The sequence below is a fragment of the Furipterus horrens genome, unplaced genomic scaffold, assembly GCF_987537825.1.
Source record: "Furipterus horrens unplaced genomic scaffold, mFurHor1.1.pri manual_scaffold_1, whole genome shotgun sequence".
NCBI lineage: Eukaryota > Metazoa > Chordata > Mammalia > Chiroptera > Furipteridae > Furipterus > Furipterus horrens.
Window position 1 is genome coordinate 91,098,533 of NW_028327171.1, and position 12,049 is coordinate 91,110,581.

Below are 12,049 nucleotides of genomic sequence, written 5' to 3' on the forward strand. Positions count from 1 at the left end.
GATGAGAAAACAAAGCCAGGAGGAGAATTGTGGAGATAATTGTTTCCTGGACCCACATGGAGATCAAAACCCTCTGATGCTCAAGTCCCTTATATAAAATGGCACAGAACAATACATACAACTGGTTCTTCACATCTGCACATTCCCAGCTGTGGATCAAAAATACTGCTTTAAGTCTCCATTTGGTTGAATCCAGAGATATGAAACCTGGAAATATGGAGGGCCTAGTGTGAATTTATTGAAAGAAATATGTATATAATGGCCCTGCACAGGTCAAATCCACGTTGTTCAGTTGTAGTATAGTTGGGATACGTTTCTTGTGCTTGCCTCTTAGTTTAAGGTTTTAGGTGTACCCAGGTCACAAAGGAATTAAAAGATTTTCAAAGGCTCTTTAGCAAAGAAAAAGTGATGTACAAATGGCAAAATAATCTACACAAGTTGGGTTTTTCATTCAAGACCCTGGAACAAACTGGAGAGTACTTGTTAAGTTTTTCAAGAAGATGTTGACTGCTGTAATCATAAAAGTCCAACAAAAAATTATTCATCAAAACTACCGTCCCACTCAAGTTAAAGAACATGATGCCCATCTTCTAGAAATACAATATGCATTTCCAGGTTAGAAAGAAGTTAAAGAAGCCCCAAGGTAGGACATCTGAAACACCACAAGGATGGAGCGCTGTCACTGAAATAGGCTTTCTTTTTGAATGCTCAGAGCGTCTCCTGGTAAGCCTGTGAAATCATGAATAAAGCCAGAAAAGAATTTTTCACACAAGTTCTCATGAATTTGAATGAGTGATAATTTTTTACTGTCTTAAAAATTTCTGGACAAATATTTCCCCTCTCCCCAAGCATGACCATCTTAAATAGTAGGACAAAAATATTATAAACTGTTGTCCCCAGAAGATAAAAATAGAAATTAGACATTTCTGAAAAAATAGAACTTACATAGATTTATGATAAAAAGTAACAGGGCATTATAGCAAGTAGGAAGTTTTAAAGCTTATTCGTAATCTTGTGAGGCTGATGTCAGGGGAGAAAGCCATAACCTTCCACAACAAACACTTGTCTCTACTGTTAGATGGAGTACTCGCCTGAGTGGCGCAGGGTCTGCTCAGCTCTGTTGTTCACATCCACTGGTATTCCTCTTTATTGCTATCCTGCCAAGCTTGTCTAAGATGTTATGACTTTGCTTTCCATTTTGGAAAAATATTGGTTAATATAAACCACTGCCTATTCAACTCTGATTCAGTAGATGTTTATTGAACAGGTTTACATGCTTAATATATATAAAATGGCTCATATTAGATTCATAATTTTGATATGTATGTATGTTTATTGTATTTTTTGCATCAGATGCTGTTTTAGATGCTGGCCTTGAGCCAGACCATTTTGCTGAGAAACTTTCAGAACCTTTCTCTCAGTACAGCATTATGGTATCTGGTAACTTTCTGCAGTTATTCCTTCAATTAGCAGAACCATTGGGGATGTCCCACTGGGGCTACTGTGGTTGAGGTGATTTTTTTGGTGTTTCTTTTAAAGACGTTGCTTTTGGAAATGTGTTTTAAGGCACAGACTAGTCTTAAGGGGTAATTCTATCAGGTCACACATTTAAATGGCCAGAAAAAGCTCAATTTATATAAAGTAGTCAAAGAAGACATAGAAAATCTTTAAGGAACCAAGCACTTGGCTAGATTATGGAGCTATCTCTTAAATAAACCTGGAAGCCAGAATCAGAGGGATCTTTGATTTTCTTGATGTTCTGCTTCTGAATTTTTTTTTTAATTTTTAAAAGATTTTATTTATTTCTAGAGAGAGGGGAAAGGAAGAAGAAAGAGAGAGAAGCATCCATGTGTGAGAGATATCAAATCCGTTCTGTCTCACAAGCCCCCAAATGAGAACCTGGCCTGCAACTCAGGCATGTGCTCTGACTGGGAATTGAACCCATGACCTTTCGGTTCACAGGCCAGCACTTAGTCTTCACTGAGCCACACTACCCTGGGCTCAAATTTTTAAGATTAAACTTTCTGAGTGCCACAAGAAAGTAAACTTATATTCTTATGAAGTCAGGGGTCATAAGCCAAATTGTGCTACTAGAAGCTCATATTTGTTGAAATTTCTAGAATGCCTTATATTAAAAATCCATTTGAATATTACATTCTCTTCCATAATATATATTTTTAAAAAATTAAGGTAAAATTGACGTGGTGAAATGCATAGATCTTCAGTATAGTGTTTGGTGAGTGTTGATAAAAGCATATGCTGGTATAATCCACACACCTATCAAAATATACCTACAGCCCTGGCTGGGTGGCTTGGTTGGAGCATCATCCCATACACCAAAAGATTGGGGGTTCAATTCCCAGTCGTGGCACATACCTAGATTGCAGGTTTGATCTTTGGTCAGGATGTGTATGGGAGGCCACCAATTGATGTTTCTCTCTCTCTCCCTTTCTCTCTAAAATTAATAAATATATGCTCAGGTGAGGATTTTAAAAAAAGAATATACCTACATGTTTTAACATAGAAGTAGTATTTGCAAATATTTGCATCATAAAAATTGATATTTACTTTTAAAATTTTATGGCTTATTATGTCACTCTGTGTATTCCCTAGGGATGGTGACAGTGGATATGACATGATTATTCAATTTTGATAAGTGTGGGCTTCGCTGAGATAGCTGTGCAAAATGACTAGACATTGTAATGGACTTTCTTTAGCTAAAGCCTAACATTTGCTAGAGAAGTTGATTATTGCCCACTGTTCATCTAAACATCAAAAAGTTTCTATTTCTCTAATTGCAAATAGTTTATTATAAAGTCTAATAATGGATCTGTGATCAGAAGTTAAAGATTTATTCATATTTATTGTTTTTACTGGTAATCTACTTTATAGTAAGAAAGGTCTTAACTCACATGTATGTGACCATTTAACATCCTTTTCAGGATAACATTTGACACTCTACTTTGCCGTAGTCATCCTCCAGGAATCCCACTGATGACGCAGTCCAGCTTTTAATTCCCATTTCTTGAATTGTTTTGTGAACATTGCCTGCAACTAAGTGCTCTACCTCTGTTTTCCTCCAGATTCTTTCAGAGAGCTGATATTAAAGCTTCCTTTCAGGAGAGACCAAGTTTCAGGTATGCAATGTACAATACAGTAAGCTCACTAGATTGATTTCACTTGTAGATATTGAGGTTAGCTTATATAAAAGATACATAGTTGACTATGGGATAGAACCTTGCTCATGAATATTTAGTAATATTAGGGGAACTGATGATGGTAATTAATACTTATTAAGAGCATTTTATGTGCTAGGTACCATTCTAAGCTTGTCACATGTATTAATCTGAGTTTATATTCACAATAATCATTTGAGTTAATGATATGCCTGTTTTACACATTAAGAAGCTGTGTGTCTTGGTCAGGTTTCATAGAAGCAGAGTCTGAGATGCAGATTCTTGTACACGTGATTTATTGAGGGAGGTCTCAGGAGGAACCTGAGAGCAAGGGAGAGAGGCAGGATGGGGGAGGACACTGGTCCCTGGACTGGCAATGTTGGCATCACCTGTTAGAAATACATGTTCTCAGGTCTCAGGTGAGTCGGGCAGCAATCTGTGGTTTAACTAGTCTTCCAGATGATTCTGATTGATACTGAAATTTGAGAACCACTCAGGTAGAAAAAGACTGACATACAGGGAAGTTAAGTAACTAGCTTGAAGTCCCATAGCCCGTGGTGGGATTTGAACTCAGACAGTCTGCTTCCAGAGTCATTCTTCCTAATCGTTAGCTATACTGACTCCTGTGGTCAGAACAATAATAGCAATGGCAGTGTGGACATAAATGAACAAGAGACAGTTTGGAGGAGAGAGTTGCTTCTGACTGAAGGAAATGGAAGCCTTTGTGAAAGGAGTGCCATTTAATTTTGCCTTGAAGTAGGATAAAATCTGGACATGTACAAATTTGTGAGAGGCTTTCTAGGTAGAAGGGACTAGCCTGAGAAAAGGCACAATGGCATGCTAGTTCAGGTTTGTGTGTAGAAAGCTAGTTATTCTGTTTGGCTGAGATTTGGCATTTTAAGGAATTCTGGAGGAAAAGTCATTCAGTATTGGTTTGAAGCCAGTTCATGGATATCCTTAGATGTCAGGCACGTTAAGATTTTTAGTATGGAAAGTGATGTAGTCAAATCTTCAGATTAATATGACAACAGATATGTAGGGTGAAATTTAGTAGGAGGAACTGGGGATAAGCAGAAGGGAGACTAGTCTGGAAGCAGTCAGTGTACACCAGTGATTTTCAACCTTTTTCATCTCATGGCACACATAAACTAAGCCCCTGCAGCACACCAAAAAATATATTTGTACTGATATGACAAAAAATAGGTAAAATTTTGTTGCATTCACATCGCATGGCTATTGTTGTGTTGACTGTTGTAATTTTTTAATTTGACACACTAAGGGAAAAGAGATCAGTGCTCCTGACTAAATAGTCAGGTGTTGCATGTTTTAAAAATTCTTGTAGCACACTGGTTGAAAATCGTTGGTGTACACGATAAATTAGGACCTGCTCTTGATTGTGGCAGTTAAACTGGAAAAGAATAAACTTAGAAAAGATGCCACAGAAGAAGCAGTGCAGGGAGCTGGGGGAATAAAGGATAGCAAGCCATTGAACATCGAAGAAGCTGCCTGCCCAAGAGGATGATGGTCTTTCAGACAAGGATGGAACTTCCATGGTGGAAAGTATTTGAGTGTGTGCAGAGGAAGCACAGTTCACGTTCAGGAGTGTGGAATTTGGTGAGGGAATCTCATGTGGAGATATCAAGCAAGTAGTTGGAAATGCTGACCTAAAACTTGGGGATGGATAAGACTTCATTGTAGAGGCGATTAATGAAAGTCATAGGTCAATAATACAATTGTGAAAGATGGCAACAATAAGAGAGGGTCAGTGTCAGAATTAATATTTTTGGTCCCTTGTTCAGTTTTTTAAATACATTGACTGAAATGGTCTCAATGAATAATGAAGTTACATTTTGCATATTAAATTAAGACAAAGATAAACCTCTTACTGCTTTCTAACTCAGGGTAGGGAATATAATGAGGGAAAAAAAATCCTTAAAAATCCTTTTCATCAAAAGCAAACGTGTCTTTTTAGTGATTCCTAGGTAGTGCTGTGACTATTTTTTAATATCCTGCATTTATTTTTCCAAAAGAGGTAACTAAATAGCTTGGTTTGAAAAATTTTCTCTCTTGCTCTTGCTATAACTTAGATTTTTAAATAAAAGGCAGAAGTATTAGCCAAGGTACTGAGTAAAGTCAACTAAGAATTAAGAATAAGATTTCTTTGTGGTAAACCATGAGACTCAAGTTTAGTTGAATTTTCAGTTGCTGCAGTTTAGATATGTATAGTATAGTCAGTTGCTTCAGAAAGAGATGTTATAGATACTCTGAATAATTGGGCTATAGAATGTCATTATGTGCTTTAGCTTCTTTTTTTTTTTTAAATTCTAAGTCCAACTCTGTGATGTCAGAAAACACTTGGCACTTGGTGTCACTGCTTGTTATTATCTACAGAATGATTATATAGGCCAAAAGTTTCTGGAATTTGTACTTGGCCAAGGAGTGAAAGGGAATGTGTGCTAGAGTAAACCAGGTGGCACATTCTGTTCTTCAAAAGATGGTAGTGGGGAAAGTGAGACATTCCTAGCTTCTAACCATTAGTTATGCCCCTAGACATGACAATTAGAATGTCTTTGAGGGGCAAAATCACCTCGGGTTGAGAACCCCTTTGCTAACTAACCTAAGAGGATCAAAAAAGAATATGAAAGTCTGAATAGTCTCTATTTAGATGTTGTAAAGTGTGGAATAAATGAAATTTTGCCATTTTAGAAACCAATTCTGTGAATACTGTGCTTGGGAGAGATTGAGCTGGTTATGTAGAAACTCATTCCAAATCAAAGCACAGTTTGATACAACCACTAGTGGGAGCAATTTGTCCATATCTAGAGAGATTGAGCTGGTTATGTACAACCCATTCCAAATCAAAGTACAGTTTGATACAACCACTAGTGGGAGCAATTTGCCCATATCTAGCAAAAGTTGAGAAATAGCAATTCTATATGTACTTATACTCTAGAGAAACTGTCACACATTTGCACAAGGGTGTAAATACAAGGACATTCATAGAAGAATTGATTTGTAAGAGGGAAAGCTGGGAACACATCATTCACCACCACTAAGGAAAGAGATACATTATGGTGTATTCAACCTGATGGAAGAAATGTCAACTGGTTAAAATGAATGAAGTATGGATCAATCTCAAAAACAGTATGTTGGACTAAAACAAAATCATGGAGTATAATTTTTATCTTCCATATATATTTTAGAAAACACCCCCCAAAATTGTTTACCTCCAATTCATGACAATGTCCACTTCTGAGGAGAAAGGAATGAAGATGAATGAGACCAGGGAGAGAAAATGGGAGGATGTCAGCTTTATTTACATTGTAATGTTAATATTTTTAAAAAGGCCTGAAGTATATACAGTTGACTCTTGAACAATGCTGGGGTGAGGAGTGCTCCCCTACAATGCCCAATTGAAAATTTGCATATAACTTGACTCTCAAAAACTTAACGACTAATAGCCTACAGCTGACTGATGATAACCGATATACTCATGTTTTGTGTGTTACATGTATTATATGCCTCATTTTTATAATAAAGTAAGCTAGAGGAAAGAAAACGTGATTAAGAAAATCATAAGGAAGAGAAAATATATTTATAGTATTTATTGAAAAAAATCCACCTATAAGTGGACCTGCACAGCTCAAACCCTGGTGTTCAAGGATCAACTGTACTACAAAAATGTTAAATTTTGGTTGTAGGTTCATGCATATTAGTTATCATTCCTTGCATTTTGCTTTATTTTTTTCAAATGAAATATAAATGAAATACTTTAATACTTGATAATATAAATTGATATTCTTCAGTGCATTCTGGGAAATACTGAATTTTACCTTTCCCTGAAGAATTTTTTAGCTACAGATTTAATTTTCAGTCATGTATTTGAAGGAAGTGATTGTGCTGTGTGCTATTTCCTAGTCACATTTCCATGCAGTAAGTCGTGATTTTGCGCAGTGCATTTTTTGCACAAACATGTGCAGATCTGGATTCTCACACGTCGAACTAAACGCAGCTGTGTTTATTTCAATGAGATTACATTAAAATAAACACACATGTGATTTCTTATGAGCGTGAACCTGTAAAACACTTGTCGATTTGGTTCTGAAATTGTGTGTTCAAATAAACACACTGTTCTAAGGGAAGTTTTCCTTTATTCAGATGTTCATGTCTTGAACATGTGTTTTATAGTAGGCAGATGTGGACATGAGTATCTTAAAAGAATAATAGTTCTTTAGAGTTTGTCATTGCATTTAGACAAATGTAGGGGTTGTTTAATGGGCTGACTTAAAAATATGTTTGTAGTTATCCTTTGTAATTAAAAAATTTTGAATATCACAACTTATATAATTTATTCACGACACTAACTGGAATATAATTTTTAGCAAATTAAATAACAAAATACACATGTGAGTATATTCTAGGAGACATTAACAATAAATTAAGAAGTAGAGGAGCTTTTTTAATTTTGGAAACTGCTTTTTGTTAAACCAGATTTGAAGTCTGTGTTTTTGCATTTCAAATTTTAGAATGAAAATAGAAGTTCCAAACCAGTAAGAGTACTATTTACATTAATAGGTATTTTTACTGAAAGAACTGTAGGTAACCGGAACAGAAATGAGATAACATGTTTCCGCCTTCTACAAAATATTTAATATAACTTACAGAGTACCAGTATTTGATACAGACGCATACACACACAAAAACATGTTTTTTGTTTTTTTGTTTCCAAATGAGCCACAAGACATAGAAGCTAGAGGTCTTTTTTTTTTTTTTCTCCCTCCAAAATACGAGGGAAAGTTTTATGTGTGGTGTTGTGCAAATATTTAGGAAGCAGACAAACACATCTGTTTTTTTGACCTGAAAGCCTGAAAGTTATTTCATTGTTCACAATATAGTGCTTTGGTTTAGAAGTCTTCTTTACCCCACAGCGGTGGGCTCTGCAGCAGTCCCGCCTTCTGTATGGAAGTAGCTGGGGGCAACAGTGTGTATTTATGGGGCGGGGAGGGGGTCAACGCGGATAGGAGGAAGGGAAAGAGTGGCAAGTTGTTAATGGAGAGACATCTTCAGACAGTCTCCTTTGCCCAGCTAGGGCCTGAGGGTGGTCTCAGTGACTCTTTTCTGCCTTTTTCTCAAGCCCAATGTGAAGCTCGCTCAGCGTGGCTTTTAGCTCTGTCTCTGAGGAACAGACACAGGGTGCTACTCTCCACTTGGTGCCACAGTGGATATGCAGATATCGTACCACAAGTCAGTATTCCTTTTATTAAACCCGTTTATTAATAAAACATCTCATATAGACACCAAAAAATCATTGCTGTACTTGGCCTTTTAGGAATATCTATCCAGGCATTTCACAGGGTTAAGTATTATATGCATAAATTTCCTAAATGCATTCTGTTATATAGAAAATAAACTTTTTAAAAGTTTTGAAAAATAATGCTTCTATTTCACAGGTAGTATATGAATATATTTTTGTCAGAGATCAACACATACCAGAATAAATATAATTTTGTTTTATTTTTCCTAGTATTTACTGATTTCTGAAGTTACTTTAATTTACAGTAAAAAGTATTTTAATTAATTACTGGCTTATATATTTCGAGCCTGCCTCTTTCTTTCTAGAAAAGGAAGCTTCATGGGAAGAGGGCTCTTTGTTTTGTTTATTCCATATGTCCAGTGCTGTAACAGGGCCTGCCATATACCAAACACTAAATAAATGTTTGTGAATGAATTCTAAATAAATGAAAGAAAAAACTCCCAATCTTAATGTTTTGCCATCCACTCCACAAACCTCCCCAAGTTCGCTCCTTTATCAGTTAAATTATGTATTTTTTAGAACCCTTTCTATGAATTTACTTACAAATACATTTTTTTTTCTTTGAAAAAAAAGGGCATTTTTCTACACCTTTACCAAAACTGGTATAAACTTTAGAATTTTTCCAGATGATGTACAAAAATGACATTTTGTTTTAATTTGAATTTTCTACCAAGTAGAGCATACTTTCATCTATTGATTAGGCAATTAAAAAAAAATTAACTGCTTGTACAGTTCTCACTTGGAGTTAGTGGGGGATTTATTCCAGGACCCCCATGGATATTAAAATCCATGGATACTCAAGTCCATTTTATAAAATGGTGTAGTATTTGCATACAACCTATGCATATCCTCCTGTATACTTTAAATCTTCTAGATTACTTACAATACCTCATGCAATGTAAATTCTATATAAATACTTGTTATACTATATTGTTTAGGGAATAATGAAAGAAGAAGAAAAAAGTCTTTATATGTTCAGTACAGACACAACTATCATAAGTCTAACTACACAGTGTATGCCAGCAGCCAAGTAACATTTTTTTCCTCAATATTTTTTATCTGAGGTTGGTTGAATGTGGAACCTGAGAACATGGAGTACCAACTGTATATTCTTTGCCCGTTTTGCTTTCAGGCTTTTCTTTTTTTTCTTGGTATATTTTTGAATGAGCTTTACATATGCAGTCTATATATTATACCTTTATTTATTATATATTAATATACATGGCAAATCTTTCTTAGTTTGTTTTTGAACATTGTTTATAGTGTCATTTCTCATTTAGACATTGTCAGTGTTTATGTAGTCAACTTTATCAATCTTTTCCTTCTTGCTTTTTCTTTCTGTACTGTACTTTGTTAAAGGCCTTTCCTACCCCAGTATCATTGGTATACTCCCTTGTATAGTCTCTTATACACATATTTGTTTGATTCTCATGTTTAAGCCTTAAAAAGAATCTATGTACAATTTATTGTTAACTTGTGAGGTAGAGATGTATTTTTTTACCCCCTCTCAGCCCCTCACTTCTCCACACAAAGGGGAAGCCAGTTGTTCTAGTCCACTTGTGGACTAGTATGTGATTGCTGTTCCCTTTTGGAAGATTATTCTTTTTTAAAATACATTTCTTTATCTCTTATTTTCTCCTTGATTTCTTTTTTGTCTCTTGTCACTGTTGCTATACATTACTTTCTCTTTCCATTTGTCGGCTATATGGTTTCACGTCTCTGAACTTGAAATCTTTGCATGTCATTTTGTTTTAGATTTGTCTTCTACGGATATGCACATAACTATATTTTACTTTTTTTTTTTTATTTAGCCTGAACATGTTTCTGAATTGGTGTGTTGCATTTATTGTGACTTAAATCTGCCAAATTTTAAAATTACTATCTCTTCATTTTAACTTCCTAGACTTTTGTTGGAATGATCAAATTTTCTTTGTTTTTTTCTTTATTTGCTCTGCTGGTTTGCATAGCATACATTCTTTTCCTATTTTGTGGTTACTTTTATTTACTTGTTTTCAGTTTCATTGAAATATAATTGACACATAGCACTGTATAAGTTTAAAGTATATGACATAATGACTACTTACATTTATTATGAAATGATTACCACAAGTTTAGTTAACATCCATCTTCTCATGTAGATACAAAAATTTTTTTCTTTGTGATAAGAACTTTTAGGATTCACTCTTTTAACAATTTCATATATACCATATACTTAATTTATCTTGTAACTGGAAGTGCCTACCTTTTGACCAGTTTCATCCAATTTTCTGAACCCCACAAAACATTTTTTTTTTCAGATTTAATGTGTTTTATTGATTAAAATATTACATTTGTGCCCTTTTCCCTTCCCTCTGCTCCCCTCCACCCGGTGGCCCCCTCCCTCCAGTTGTCCCCCCCTTTTAGATTATGTCCATTAGTTGTGCTTACAGTTCCTCCCAACCTCTCTCCGTCTATTCCATTCCCTGCTACCATGATCCCCAATTCCTATATCATCTCCCTCCCTCTCCCCACTCCCCCTCCCTGTTGGCCTCCCCCCACTATGTTTCCCTTACCCACAGTTCCTTTTCCATTCTCGTTGCCTGTTTCGTTTGCCTTTGTTTCATCTCCCTAGCTTCTGTTTTTTAAACCAGTCCCTTTAACTTCTCATATAACAGTGGTTTGGATCTAATGAACTCTTTCAGTTTTATTTTGTCCTGGAAACACTTTCTCTGTCCTTCTATTCTGAATGACAATTTCGCTGGATAGAGTATTCGTGGTTGTAGGTTTTGGATTTTCATTACTTTGAATATTTCTTGCCAGTCCCTTCTTGTCTGTAGGGTTTCCCTTGAGAAGTCAGCTGATAGTCTAATTGGGACCCCTTTGTACATAATTCTTTTCTTCTCTCTTGCTGCTTTTAAGATTCTCTCTTTATCTTTAATTTTTGACATTTTGATTATAATGTGTCTTGGAGTGGTTCTCCCTGGGTCCAATCTCTTGGGAACTCTCCTTGCTTCCTGGATCTGCAAGTCTATTCCCTTCCCCAAGTCTGGGAAGTTCTCCTTTATTATATTTTCACTCAATTTTTCAAGTTCTAGTTCATCTTCCTCATTCTCTGGCAAACCAATGATTCTTATGTTGGGCCTTTTATAGCTGTCCCAGAGGTTTCTGATCCTCTCATTGTTGCTTCCTATTTCCTCTCGCTGCATTGGTTGACTGCTTGTTCCTTCTCCATATTCCAGTTTGTTGAAATGGACTCTGGATTCCTCACCATCTGTCTCGTATGTGGTTTTGTTCCTTTCGTTATGAAAGTTTTTCGCTTCTTTCATATCTTTTTCCTGCTCTTTTGTGAATTCTGTAAGCCACCTGATGACAATGGCCCAGAACTGAGCCTCTGACAGGTTTCTTATCTGTTCATCTGTCAGGTTCTCTATCTGCTGCCTGGTGAGTTGTGTTACCGGGATCTCTATAGTTGCCTGCCTCATTTTGACAGATGCGTTTTGTTTTCCTGGGCCGGCTGTCGGGGGCAGGGGGCAGTGCCTGCGTACGCGTCACAAATCAGCGACCGCGGGTGCCTGCCTGT

At 36.1% G+C, this 12,049-nt stretch overlaps 1 protein-coding gene across 2 annotated transcripts in view; it reads left to right on the forward strand.

The window, feature by feature from the left end:
- Positions 1 to 12,049, forward strand: part of BBX (BBX high mobility group box domain containing) — a 259,093-nt gene that overhangs the window by 33,962 nt on the left and 213,082 nt on the right. For both annotated transcript variants that reach the window (XM_090276338.1, XM_090276346.1), the window contains exon 3: positions 3,084 to 3,137. The gene's annotated coding sequence lies outside the window, so the exon portion shown is untranslated. The remainder of the gene's footprint in view (positions 1 to 3,083; positions 3,138 to 12,049) is intronic.